Below are 14,092 nucleotides of genomic sequence, written 5' to 3'. Positions count from 1 at the left end.
CCAGACCACGGTCGTGCTAGAGGACTGCCCCGACCACTACAACGCTCGGGGACTGCCCAGACCACTGCCGTGCTCAGGGACTGCTCCGACCACTACCATGCTCGGAGACTGCTCCGACCACTGCTGTGCTTGGGGACTGCTCCGACCACTGCTCGGACATCGCTCTCTTCAGCTACATGTGATTTGTACTCACATACATTTGAGAGACATTTATTTAGACCTTGCTACAAGGCTCATACTTCGCCTTCTAGCAAGCTCGGGGACTACATTGGTACGATGCACCTGCCGGTGCATCTCGTATCGCCTGCACATCGATTAGATTCTTAACTTCAGTGGAAATTATTTTTTAGACCCTGGCACCACATGCCTGCGTCACCTATTACCAGGCTCGGGGACTAAGTGGGCACACTTCACCTTGCGGTGAATGTGTTTATTTAATCGACCCCTATGCTTTGACTAATTGTAAGGATTACTATCGTGCTCGGGAACTGTCCCGACCACTGCTCGGAGATCGTTCTCCTTGGCTACATGTGATTTGTACTCACATACAGTTGAGAGACATTTATTTAGACCTTGCTACAAGGCTCATACTTCGCCTTCCAGCAAGCTCGGGGACTACATCGGTACAATGCACCTACCGGTGCATCTCGTATCGCATGCACGTCAATTGGATTCTTAACTTCAGTGGAAATTCTTTTTTAGACCCTGCCACCACGTGCCTACGTCACCTACTACCAGGCTCGGGGACTAAGTGGGCACACATTCACCTTGCGGTGAATGTGTTTGTTTTTCGACCACTACGCCTCTGACTCTCGGCGAGCAGCCAATAGCTCCACCATCATCTCGGCGTGGGTCATCGGAGGCGGCAGTGGCAGAGGAGGAGCCAAAAGTGGAGCCCCATGGCTCTCCCTGTTGGGCTCATGGGCTCGGCCACTCTTGTCGTGGCCCTCACCAAGACCGCGAGCCGCCCCAGCACTGGTGCTCCCACGTCTAGACCTTAGATTCATCTGTAAGAGATAGAAACCATCCATTTAGAACACCTTCCCGATCAGAAGCAAGGAATTAGAGGGATGACAGCACATTTATTAAAGCATTCCGTTAGTTAGTCCTATCAATTTACTAATTCAATTATATGTGAAGGGGGGAATTTCAGTTGAAGTAAGATGCTATTATCATGATGCATGCTTCGACCTATATGTTCACTCAAGCCAGAATATAGCGGCATTCGTAAAATTTTTGGCACATCGCACACTCACTTTCCGTATACTAAGCGATTTCTTACGCAACATAAGTCAGTGTACCTACAGAAAATTGATTAGATAAAACTAGTGCCGCAATCCTAGATAAACCATATTGCTAGGGCTTATACTTATTTAACTAAACTTAATCGCATCCTACTTTTCGCAAAGCTTTTGTTGGTCAAGTTTTTAGTTTTGAAAAAAGAGTGATGAAACTCGTGACCATTATTGGCTCTGGTACCAATTATGGCAGAACCACCCGAAATAGCACACTTACGGAGGCGTTCGTCTTCCACCAGATACTAAGCACCCTGAAAGCAAGCTACAGCGGACGGTATCTATCGGGCACACCCCAAGGGAGAACCCGAAAGATCCACATTTTCCTAAGGATCCAATAATGAGAACGAGTTACAATACTTGTCCATTTCATACATCAGAGTTTTCTTAAAAAGTACATTATTACAATACCAAATATCAGAGTGCGGAATGATAAACAGTGGAATTTAAAAATATACATCTAGCGATAGGGACGAGGATCCGTCTAAGCCCACCAGAAGAATCCTCCACACAAGGTACTTCTCAAGTATCATCTGCAACAGGGGTAAATAAACCCTGAGTACACAATGTACTCGCAAGACTTATCTGACTAGTGAGAATAATTTCCTGACTCTAAGGAATATGATAAGCTTTATGGTTGGCTGGTTTCTTTTGGCAGAAAGCAATACTAATAGTGAGTCCTTGTTCATGTATTATTATAGCTATATTAAGTTATCATCTAGCCAGTCTATATCAGCACCTATTCTACTTTCAAGCAAAGGTGGAGCAATTAGTTCTAGTTCTTTTCTTTTCAACTTCCAGTTCTTACTACGGTGCTAAACCACAGACAAGCCGTACCGAATCGCCCGGCGATTCGCGAATCGATGTGCCCAGCCGAGTGCCCCGAAAACACACACCTCGCTTGTACCCTAGGCACAAGCAGGACTAACCCATCACTCTCCTGTCCCGGGTGTCTAGGTCCCCGTCCAAACTTGGACTCCAAGCCCCCACTCGTAACTCCCAGACTAAGTGGGGTGTAAGGACCTCCACTATCTCCGTCTCCAATCAGTCAGTCCAAAAAGAGCCGGATCTGTGACAAGAGAGCAACAAGTCTTCCCTGCGCCCATACCCAAGTATGCGCTCGGGACAATAAATCTGTGACTTGCCTAGAGTCATATGCAACGACCAGTCCTTAATCGACACAGACAGGGAAAAAGTATAACCGAGCTATGCCCTATTGGCCGCAGGACACAACCCTTTACACCCACCAATACCCAAACCATATCCCTGCCCGGTCACCATTTACCTTTCCACCATTTTATCATGAGTGATCATATTTTATCACCTATTTACGAGTAACGATAGGTTACTCATGCTACCGATACCCTGAGCATAGCAGCTACTCGACCTATACTAGTAGGACTCATGGGTAGATATATTTATGCATGTAGTTTCCATAAAATGCCTATAACTTATATGCACATCACATATATATATTCAGTGATCATTAAAATAGGGGTTATGCACTAGGGCTTGCCTTAGGCAGGCGACGGGTTAGTAGGATCAGCACCAATAGGCTCCTGGGCTCCCTCCTACATGAGGATCTCCTCCTCGTACTCCTCGATCACCTCGTCATACTTCGGCTTGCCGACGGGCACAAAGTCTACTAGCTCGTGATCTACATGCATGAGATGACGATGCAATGCTTACGAATATAACAATAGCAACTCTTAAAATAAAAGTACATTGATTTAACTACTAATCTAGTGCTATCGACCATGGTACTAAGCTACCTATTGTTACCGATAACAAGTTTGAAATATGACATTCATTTTTACTATAGCAACTACAGGTATTCTTACTCCTAATACCGATTTACGCTACATACGATACATCAAGGGTAATAGCTACCTTATTTAACAACCCATCTTAAAGCCACAAAATCTACAACAAGTACATAATAATATAGTGAGCCTACTGTAAAATTTTTATAGCTATAGCTATCACCAATTTCCCACAAAAATTCCTACAAAAATTAATCTACATAATACTAAGCTCTCTTAGATTGGATTTATGAGCCCATTACCATCATAGCTAACTACAATCTAACTATACTATCAAGTAGATGGTAATTTTGCGAACCTAACAAAATTAGTCTCACTATTTTTGGACCTCTACATAATTTACTACAATTTATCAAAGTTCAACTCATAACTAAAACAAATAAGCATTTATATTTTACTAGAAATTAAAGAAACCAAATTCTAACTCGCGGCCCAGCTCACGCGGCTCGGCCCACAACGGCATGGCGCGCGCGCCAGCGAAGCGCGGCCTAGCCGGCCAATGGCCCACTATGAGAGAGACCCGCGCGCGATGGCAAACATGCAAAAACGCCCCCAAACTACTCTGTATTTACTGCAAGTTCTAAGACACTATTCCTCTAGTCTACAGTTTTACAGCTACGCCCTCCCTTTCTTCTTCTTCACCGCGGCGATGTCCCCCGGCACCCGTGCGCGCACAGGCACGATGGTGTGGGCACCGGGCGGCCACGCCGGCGTCACCCGACCCTCCATGTCCTATCTAAGGGACCGATGGTTACCTTGATGACAACGCGCAGCGACGGGAGGCGATACGGTGAGTAGGGGCGTTGTCTCGAGCTCCCTCCCCGGCGGTGGTTCTTTCCCTGCGACGGTGGGTGCGTTCCTGTGAGCCACAACGAAAACGGAGCAAACAAATTAGCTAGCAAGCTCAAGGAACTACCCACAAAGACCGTTGAGATGTCGGTTCGACCGGAGAAGGCCCGAGCCGAGCTGGCCACGTGCGCACCGATGATGCGGCGGTGCACGGTGGTGGCACGTCCACGTCGGGGAAAGCGGGGCTGCTGTAAAGCTACGACTAAGGTGTGTGGGGCGCTCTAGAGGGTAAGACTAGGCTGGTGATGCAATGAATCGCCACTGGGTGCTATGAGTAGGCGGCTTGCCCATGGCGTGCACCCATCTAGTCTTAAAGGACCCAGCGGAGCGGCGATTAGGAATTGAGGCACCGTGTAGTGGTACCTATAGCGCGGTGAGGTAGGTTGGGTGACCGGCTACCTAGTGGAGCCAAGGGTGCGACGAATTGGAGTATAGTGCTGCAGTCACGGTGAATTGAAGGAAGGGGTCCCACCGGCCATGGCGACAACGAAGATAGGGGAGCTTTGGCATGACTTGGTTCGGCCCGACTGTGGACGTCAACGCAAAATACAAGCACACATAACTATGGGGAACAACAGGATGTGCTCCAGACGGCTGTCCGCACGGCCGAACCCGTACGCCGACGAAACTCGGTACGACGCCACAGCGGACAGCGCCGGACAAGAGAAATACAGCGCAACGCGACGTCGAGGTGATGGTGGAGCAGGCGGTCGTCTCACGCATGAGCAACCATGGTGAGTCAATGGGAGCAGTGCTGGGTGTGGCGACTAGTGGCATGTAGCGTGGGACCCGGTGCGCCTTCGGCCAGAGCAGGGCAGGGCAGGACATGGTTGGCGACCCGGACGCAGCGCGTCAGCCACGATGATGCGACCCGCACGCCAGTGATTGGCAGCAGCGCCAGGACCCTGCGCATGATGTGCCTTCACAGCGGCAGTGAGGACGCGGCTGGTGCTTCGGCGCGCGCTCTGGGCGAGCCAGCAACAGCGTCAAGGCGAGTAGCAGCAGTGGCCGTGGCCAGCGCGCGGTGGCAGGCGGCCTTGGCTCGCAGCGCAAGGCCCATGCATGTGCGTACACACACAGGCACGACAGCGCGCACTGGCAAGCCAGCAACGGTGCCAGGCCAGCAGGGGGTGGTGACCACGCTCGGAGCTAAACCATGTGCCGTGCACGCTTTTTAAAGCAGCCCAAAAACTCGAACCTGATACCCCAAACGCCAAACTAGTTGTTCGATGCGCAAGAGGGTACGTAGGGCTATCGACCGGAGTCATGACATCATGCCACTTCCTAAGCCGAACGTTCTACAACAATTGCCAAAAGTGGCTTCGTCGACCCCTTTATAAACTTACGCGAAAAGACTTAACTTCGAACGATTACTCGCCGAATTCCAATTTAGACCTACTAGGTATGCTAGCTAATGAACCTCGTCCGCACATATATTGTCGTCGCCTACGAAGTACGTACTACCAACTCTATCAAAGTTCGCATAAACGTTCTATAGCATTTTCACTCGATAAAAATTCGCTCAGAATACTAAATAGTATTAAACGACATGAAATGTAACATTTGTTCCTTGTTTTAGATAAACGTGTCAAGTGACGTATATTGATCTATACTCCAATTTACACACAAGTATAAACAAGTATGATGCTCATGCAGTGTTTTAACAAAACAGTATAATGTAACACCGAGGGTGTTACACGCTGCGCCGTCCGCCCGTGGTGAGGGAGACTGCTGCCGCCTCCACCACGGGGCCGGACGCCTGGCCGGCGGCCAGGAAGACCTCTACCTTCGTGCCTAGCTCGCTGTGGCTGGGTGTGGAGCTCGCCCGCGTGCAACTCACGGTAGCCTGGGTGGAGCCCGACCATGCACATCTCGTGCCCGCCTACCCAGTTCGTCGTGGCCGGGGCGGAACTCGCCCGTGTGCAGCCTGTGACGGCTGGGATAGAACTCCACACACCGACGAGGATCCATTCTCCCAAGCTGCAAAGAGATGTTGCGCTGAAACTGCCTGTTGTAAGCGCATGTTTCAAGTGTTTCAAATGCATTACAGGTATGTTGCAAGTGTTTTATATAAATGTTGCAAAAGTAGATCGGGATTTTGCTCATGTTGCAATGGTGTTTTCAAGCGTATGTCCTAAATGTTTCATCTGTTTCATACGTATGTTGCAAGTGTTTCATCTGGATGTTGCAAAATTAGACCGGATGTTGCATATAAATGCACGTTGCAAGCGTATGTTTTAAGTGTTTCAAGTATTTCATACGTATGTTGCAAGTGTTTTATCAGAATGTTGCATATGTTTTGCAATGACTAAAAATGTGTTTTCCTGATGTTTCAGCAGGTGTTTCAACTATTTCAGATGTACGTTGCACAATATTTCATTTAGATGTTACACAACTAGATGATATATTATAGTAGAACCTATCTGTCGCAGCCACCTGCTCTAGCTGCTAGGCCAACGTGCATGCACGTGGGAGCGAAGGGGCGTGAACGGCAGGCGTGGGAACTATATTTTATTTTTAATTCAATCGTACTTTTATCATGTTAGTATTTTTTTTATATAGCTTTATTAGTTAAAGTTTAACGCTTTTCAAAAAAATGAGATTGTATTTTTTTAGATGGATGGAGTAGTACTACATGTTGCGACGTGGGCACCGTGTCATTGTTGTTGCTGTCTTGCTGATGAGACGAGAGTGGTGTGGCAAGGACAGTCCTGTTCGTTTCACTGAATGTAATATGCTGATTTGCTGTGAGGGTTCGCTGAAAAGCGCCGCTGAAATTCAAGCGAACAGGGCGTCTTTTGGTGTGTCGCACAGAAGAGCAACCGTCTACCACTTCCATCGTGGGCACCCCAACCCACCAGGGCACCAGGCCCAAAGCGACTGCCCTTTCGTCCTCTCCCCTGGCCTTCTTCGCGCCTCCCTCGCTGCCCACACACCGAAAACCCCAGCGCCGACCACCGCGATGGCCGCCGGCGAGCATCCTCTGGTCGAGCAATCCACCGTCCCGGTCGTCTCCGACGCTGCTGACGCCTCCTCCAATCCCTACGTCCGGCCGGCCCTCTTCCTGCGCCCCCGCGCGGGGGACGGCGCCCCTCCCCCTCCTCCGCCCGGCGATCCCGGCCCCGTCCCCGCTCGCCCGCACGGGATCGAGGTGGAGTTCAGGGGCTGGGCGGGCGTGCCCCGGCGGTGGCCGGAGTGGGTGGCCAAGCTCCGCCGGCGCCACGAGCCGCTGTGGCGGGAGGTCGGGATCCTGGACGGCATCCTCGCCAGCTCCTGCTGGGTGCGCCGCCGTCACCACGAGCGCGCGCTGCTGCAGCTCGCCGCCTTCTGGTCCGGCACCTTCGTCTTCCCCTGGGGCGAGGCCACGCTCACCCTCGAGGACGTCGCCGCGCTCGCCGGCCTGCCGCTCCTCGGCGGCCCCGTGCGCGCGCCCGTGTCGGACAGTCTGGAGAAGGATGTGGCCGCGATCGAGGCCGTCCGGGCGGTGCTGCACCGGAGCAAGAAGAAGAAAGCCGGCTACAGCGCGTGGGTGAAGCGCTTCGTCGAGCGCGCGCCGGAGGCGGAGGCGCCGCCGTCCGCGGCCGGTGGCGCCGACGGCGACGGCGAGGCGCGTGAGCTGGTCGAGCACGGCGCCTTCCTCTCCATGTGGCTGTCCCTCTTCGTTCTCCCGGGCCCGCCGTTCGACGTCGTCCGCCGGGAGGTGCTTCCGCTCGCGGCCCGTCTGGCGCGCGGCGAGAGCGTGGCGCTCGCCCCTGCCGCGCTCGCCACCATCTACCACGATCTCTCCGCGCTCAAACGCCGCATAACCCCCGGCAAGAAAAACGAGTCCTTCGTCGTGTCGGCACCAATGCACATCCTCCAGCTCTGGGTCTGGGAGCATTTCACCCAGCTAAGCCCTGAACCAGCGGCCTCCTCTGCTCCAGGTGATCATGACATGCCACGGGCTGCCCGATGGCATAAAGTTGGGAAAAGGCTGAGCTCCAAGGACGTCCACGCAGTGTTCATGTCACCAAAGGAGTTTAAGTGGAGGCCCTATGGAAATCGCAGTTTGTTTGGTCTACAGCCAGAGATGGGTGGTTTTCCGGTCCGCGTTCAGGATATAGCAACAAGTGAAGCGCTCTTGTCCTTGGCGCGGTGTTTGCACGCTTGTGAGCTCGTGGCCATGAACTGCATTCAGCAGTATAGTCTTCACCATGTTGCAAGGCAGCTCGGCTTCGATCAGGACATCCCTGGGACGGTTCCCTGTGCAAGCTCAGGTTGGGAGAAAGCATGGGAGACATACAACATAGATGCCGAAAGTTCTGCATTTATCTTTCCAAATCACAAGCCCGGTGTGACGGTTCAGTATGCAAAGTGGTGGAAGCCTTACTCATCAGCATGCAGTAGTGCCATTGCTAATGCTGCAAAGATGAAAGAAGGCCATGATTTTGTTAGTCCAGTGAAAAGGAAAATGGAAGGGGTTCTTGCTGGAAATTCTGGCAAGAAGCTGTGTCTGAGTGTGGCCACTGCTACCCAGGGCCGCCCGCCCAATATACCAGCGGGAATTAACATTTACCCTTCCCAGTCCTCAGGAAGCCATGCAAAAATAAGACGAGCTGCAGCAACACCAGGGCTTGTTCTCTGTGCGTGTCCACCGCACCTAAGATTTAGAGCTATGTCCGCCACCGGGATGCCTCAGCCAGCGCCAGATGCAGCCGACGATCCACTAGATCACATTTCTCTTTCTGAAAGGCTCAATTACATTACTAAGCCTAAGCAGCCCAACACAGAATCTTTGGTGAAGGGTGGTGAGCAGGAGAGGACTGCCGAAAGTGTGAAGATTTTTATACCAAAATCTCCAAGTGTTGGCCCAAATAAGGCAGTTTTACACAAAGTTATTGAGCAAGCTTTTCCTGATGCTGTTGCGAGCTCAGCTATTATAGTTGATGAATCGTCTTGTGGGTTTGTTACGGAAAGGCCACAGGCCAAATGTCTCTAACAAAGTAAAGATGAAGATCTTAATACTGCCAATGGGGAAAATAGTAGCAGAACAGAGCATTGTGATGTTGTGCTTCTTAATGTTGTCCAGGGTGCCATGAGTACTGGAAGAAGTGAAGCCATTGGAGCTGGGACTGAATTGATATGCTTTCAACACATGAAGACTTCTTGGTGATCAGTGATGATGACGAGTGTGATAAATCAAGCAGCAAGGGACATGAGGTACCACAGAAGCTAAAAGGTAAGTTTTATAGGACGGCGATTAGATCTGCTATGTTGTATGGTGCAGAATGTTGGTCTACGAAAAGACGATATGTTCAACAGATAAGTGTCGCGGAAATGCATATGTTGCGTTGGATTTGCGGTCATACAAGAAGGGATCAAATTCGGAACGATGATATACGTGATAGATTAGGGGTAGCACCAATTGAAGAAAAGCTTGTCCAACACCGGTTGAGATGGTTTGGACATGTCCAACGGAGACCTCCAGAGGCACCGGTGCGTAGTGGAATCCTAAGCCAGGATAGTAATGTGAAGAGAGGCAAAGGAAGACCGAAGTTGACTTGGGTAGAGGCAATAAAAGGAGACTTGAAAGGATGGAATATACCCAAAGACTTAGCATTAGATAGGAGTGCTTGAAAAACAGCTATTCACGTGCCTGAACCTTGATTGCTTCTGCTGGATTTCAACTCTAGCCTACCCCAATTTGTTTGGGACTTAAAGGCTTTGTTGCTGTTGTTGTTGTTGCAATGGACATGAGGTGAGTGCAATGCATCTGGAATCTCATGTGTCGGGGGCAAAAATGCCCCTTATAGGAGAGCGAAATGAAGATACCAAGCTGGTTGATGCAAGAAACGACGAGCAAGACAACCAAGTTTTGAAGAAAGTGACCAAACAAGGCAATTTCGGTGATATCGTTGAAATCAGTGATGATGAGCTTGATGAAGAAACAAGCAAGAAAGCTGGGATGTTTGTTGAAGCAACGATCAAGGAAGATGTACTAGGTACCATGCGTTTGAAATCTCCTGAGATGGAACCAATGGGGACCATCTTACAGGAGTGCAATGAAGAAAAGCAGATGGTCAGGGAAACAAATGATGAGCAGGACAATGGTGTGATGAAAGAAGGCATGGTGCAAAACAGTTATGATCATCAGCTTGCAAGTGTTCAAGATGACACAACTCCAAGGCGGCAGCCAGATGTATTAACTCATCCTGCTACTGTTCAAACCAATGATGGTCTCTTACAAGGACCAAGCGAAGAAATGGATACATGCATTGTCACAGGGGATATTGGCAATATCGACAAGGTGCCCAATGAAAATGGTGGTTCTCTGAATTTCAGTGAGAAAGGAAATGAAGTTATCTTAGTGGCAGACCAAGAATCAGAACATCCTATGGAACACTCAGCAGGAACCAGTATAAATAAATCAGGTATAAGAATTTGCTGATGCAGCAGCCACACACTCCAAATTAGCTGAAATGAAAATCAAATCCCAAATTAAAACTTTGTCTCTGCCTCCTTTTCTTTTGCAGGAAACAGTGAGAGATTCTCTAGCAGGCTGTTAGATGGAAATACTAAACTGGTTAGCCAGGAAGTTTGTACTAAAACACTGTACTATCTTAGTCGGTTTCATCGGATGAAAGATGCTTGGGAGAAAGATGCAAATACCCTACCAAGAAGGGCAGTTGGTACGATGGAAATGATACAAAAAGCATCTGCAATTCGACAAGCCGGAATGGCTGAGTTGAAGAAAAAGATTAATACTCTGAAGGAAGAGATTCGGGCGCTAGAGGCAGCTTAGGAAGGGAAGGCCGCTGAGTGAAGTATAACTTGAAACAATGTAGGAATATATTGGTCTTTACACCAGATGGTAGTTCAGTAATAGAATGCGCTAGGCTTTCTGGTGAAATTAGTCTCCTTTGTGAATTTGGTCTCAGTTGTTTAATTAATGTGTTGAAGGATCTAGTTCTGAAAAAGCTGTTGCACTTTAATCCAATTAGGCTCCAATACTTTGCCTTGGAATGAATGAACTAGTAATCAATGGTAAATCTGTCTTTCTTTTATGGTCTTGGCTACTCTTTGGATTTTCTGAGAATACCTTGTCTCACGACCTGCTGGTCTACCAGACAACTTTTAAGTCTTACAAGGCCTACTACACAAAATGGGGTTTGCATATAAAATTAGCATTTTTGCTACTTTGCTGAGGAACTATCCATCCATGTGACCATGTGCCATTTGACGCCTGACTTACTAATTGGAAAACTGCTGGCACATACAAAGTTAGAAGATTAAAAGTTCTTTTTCCCTCAAAGCTAGATATTCTTCTCTGTTGTATTTCGATCTGAGATCTGCTTTTTAGTTCATAGCTCATTTCTCTGAACCTTGGGTCTATGGCAGTTTGTAACTGTTAAACATAGAAGTTGATACACAGGCAACAGCCAAATATAATTTTATTTTATTGTACAGCATATATCTCACAACACAAAAGATTTTAAAAAATTATATAGAGTGAGTTCATATAATCATCCATTATCTGAAATTTTGGTGCTTGGAGAGTTGGAGTAGAATCTACACATGTAATTGCGAAAGCTAAGTAGAAACAGTAGGATTGTTGCTGTAACACCCCAGGTGTCTGTCACTAGTTAAGCAATAGGTTTAAGCTCAACCTTGACATGTTAAGTGGTGATGGAGATGTTAGGTCAAACATATGAAAATGAGCCACCACTTAAACTTGAACCATGCACTATTGCTTACATGTTGCCTTTTCTAAAAAGTATGCTTGAGTAATGCTGGATGTACTTGTTTCATGTGTCTCACATCAATATCCATCTATATTGATCCATGGAAAAGTTTTATGAAGTTTAGAATCAAAAAGTCACATGAAATGATAAGTTATATCCTTGTTGGAATGATTTTACTAAGTGCTTGAATTGCACTATTAAGTGAATGAGAACATGAGATGTCAACTAAACCTTGCAACCTTGCCAAAATGACTCTAGATGAACTCTACAACAAAAGTCATGAAAGGTTCATGTTGGGCAAATGCCAAGAAAATGCTCCAATGGATCAAAAAGGATAATTTAAGCTTCATCGTGATCCTACTTTGGTCAAAGTAGAACAGCAGGCTCTATACCAGTTTTGAGGTTGGACCTTAAATGAAAGTTGTAGTCCATATCATGTAGAACAAACTTTGTTTTTGGAACAAGAGCCAGATCAACTTGGAACTAAGTCAAACAGAGGCTCAAAAATTGAATCAGCGGCTGTTTTCAGACTTCGAATTTTTCTAAGTCTGGAATTCATCGTCGTCGCCATTGGCATCTTGCGTTCTCGTGATTTTGTTAAGCAAAGTGAGCAGGTCCCAAAATAAAAGTTGGAGTATACATGATGGAGATGAGCATGTATGAAGATGACACTCAGTTGACTTCATTTTGCCCATCAATTTCTAGAGGTTGTTAATCGTCGTTAATGCACTGACACTGCCATCTTGGAGTGTCATTAACCACTAATCTATTGCCCCAATGGCTATGATCCTTTAATAAAGTTTGTAGATCGTTAGAAGTGGAACAATTTTTATTCAAGGTTCATAGCCCAGTTTAGCACGCAAGCATCCCTATCACGGCCTCCAAGTCGAGCACCGCGACGCGCGCCACGTGTTCGACGAAATGACGTCGTGGCAGCCATGCACCGGAGCGCGCCCCGCTATGGCTGACGCGCGTCCAAGCTCTGTGCCACACGCCGCCGAGTGCCCCTGCCCCTCAAACCGAGCGCCCGAGCGGCCCTTGCCTCCTCTCTCGCCTCTCCATTGCCCCTCTCGCTCCCTGCCTCTCGCTATGGCCATGACTGCCATTGACGCCGAGCGAAGCTTGAGCTGCCGCTGCTGCTATAGCGTTGCTCCCTCTCCTCCTCTGCTGTAGTGCCTAGGCACGCCACGCTGATCCTCCGCTGCCGTCTCTTCTTCGGCCGGATTCGCCGCCCTGCTTGCCGTCGCCAAAGCTGCCACTGCCCTGCTTGCCATCCTGCTTGCCGTCCTGGCGCGGCTCGGCTGCTGCGTCGCTGCTGCCTGCAGCTTGGCCGGCCAGGGCCAGGCGCGGCCATGGCTGTCCACGGCCAAGCCCCAGCACTGCCCCTCTGTGGCCGCCGACGCCCCCCTCCAGCCTGCCAAATCGGCCACCGGCTGGTCCTCCCCGATGGCCTCCTCTGCTCGGTTCGGTGAAGGAGAAGAAGGATTGCATGCGCAAATAGAAGCTTTTCCAGGGGGTTAACTGAAGAAACAATGACTCAGTTGAACAGTGCCAAAAAGGATCCATTTGTTCATGTTTAATTTGTGTTTTCCGCAGGGACCCCGATGCAAGATTTCAATCCCTTTTCTCTGGTTTTTACAGATTTGAATGCTCCACTTTGAAAATTCGTAGTAATTTGTAGAAAAATCGTAAAATAGTAAATGAAGACTTTTTGGAATCCTTGTGAAATTCTATATGTACTAGATCTATAATATTACATGTTTAAGTTTAAATAGTTTGCTGTAAAAATAGATTTAGTCAGTTAGATTCTTAATGCTAATCATGTCTTGTCTTTTTTATAACTGTAGTTATTTTACTCAAATAAATGTGAAATTTTTATGGAGTGTTACTGATGTGATTAGTGATATCTGGTAAAAATTTCAGTATTTTAGGCTTGATAGTTTAAGATCTATAAAAATAACAAATTACCTGTATTGCCTTACCCCTATTCTGAATAGGTCTGCATGTTTGAATTAATTGGCTCAGTTAAGTTATGAATCATGACTTTATGATAATACATGAGTTGTAGTACTTTTATTAAAATTTTCAAAAAGCTAAATATCATGATTTGTGGTTAAGTAGATCTTGAGTTATACTTGCTTAAATCTCTGTGTCTGTTTCTGTCCAAACCCAGAGAGGGTTTCTTTGTTCTTACTGTGGGGCCTTCTTAATAGTAGAATTAGCTTTAGGTGTTTATAACAAAGTTGTTTAAAATTTGATAATATTTCTAAAAAGTCTAGAAACACATTTATTGGACATGTATAACTCTATTTATAGCTGTTTAAAGTGGCATGTAAGTTTCTGTCTATGTTTTGGACAGAGATGCAATTATTGGATTAATTGACCCTTCTAACTGTAGAATCAT

The 14,092-nt window shown here is 47.8% G+C and overlaps 1 pseudogene; it reads left to right on the top strand.

The window, feature by feature from the left end:
- The first annotated feature begins 6,929 nt into the window (after nt 1-6,929).
- LOC136483615 (uncharacterized) lies at nt 6,930-10,995 on the top strand (annotated as a pseudogene).
- The last annotated feature ends 3,097 nt before the right edge of the window (nt 10,996-14,092 follow it).

This window comes from Miscanthus floridulus, chromosome 1 (genome assembly GCF_019320115.1).
Source record: "Miscanthus floridulus cultivar M001 chromosome 1, ASM1932011v1, whole genome shotgun sequence".
Taxonomy (NCBI): Eukaryota; Viridiplantae; Streptophyta; class Magnoliopsida; order Poales; family Poaceae; genus Miscanthus; species Miscanthus floridulus.
Note: the sequence above shows the minus strand (reverse complement) of the source record. Positions and strands in the feature narration are given on the sequence as shown.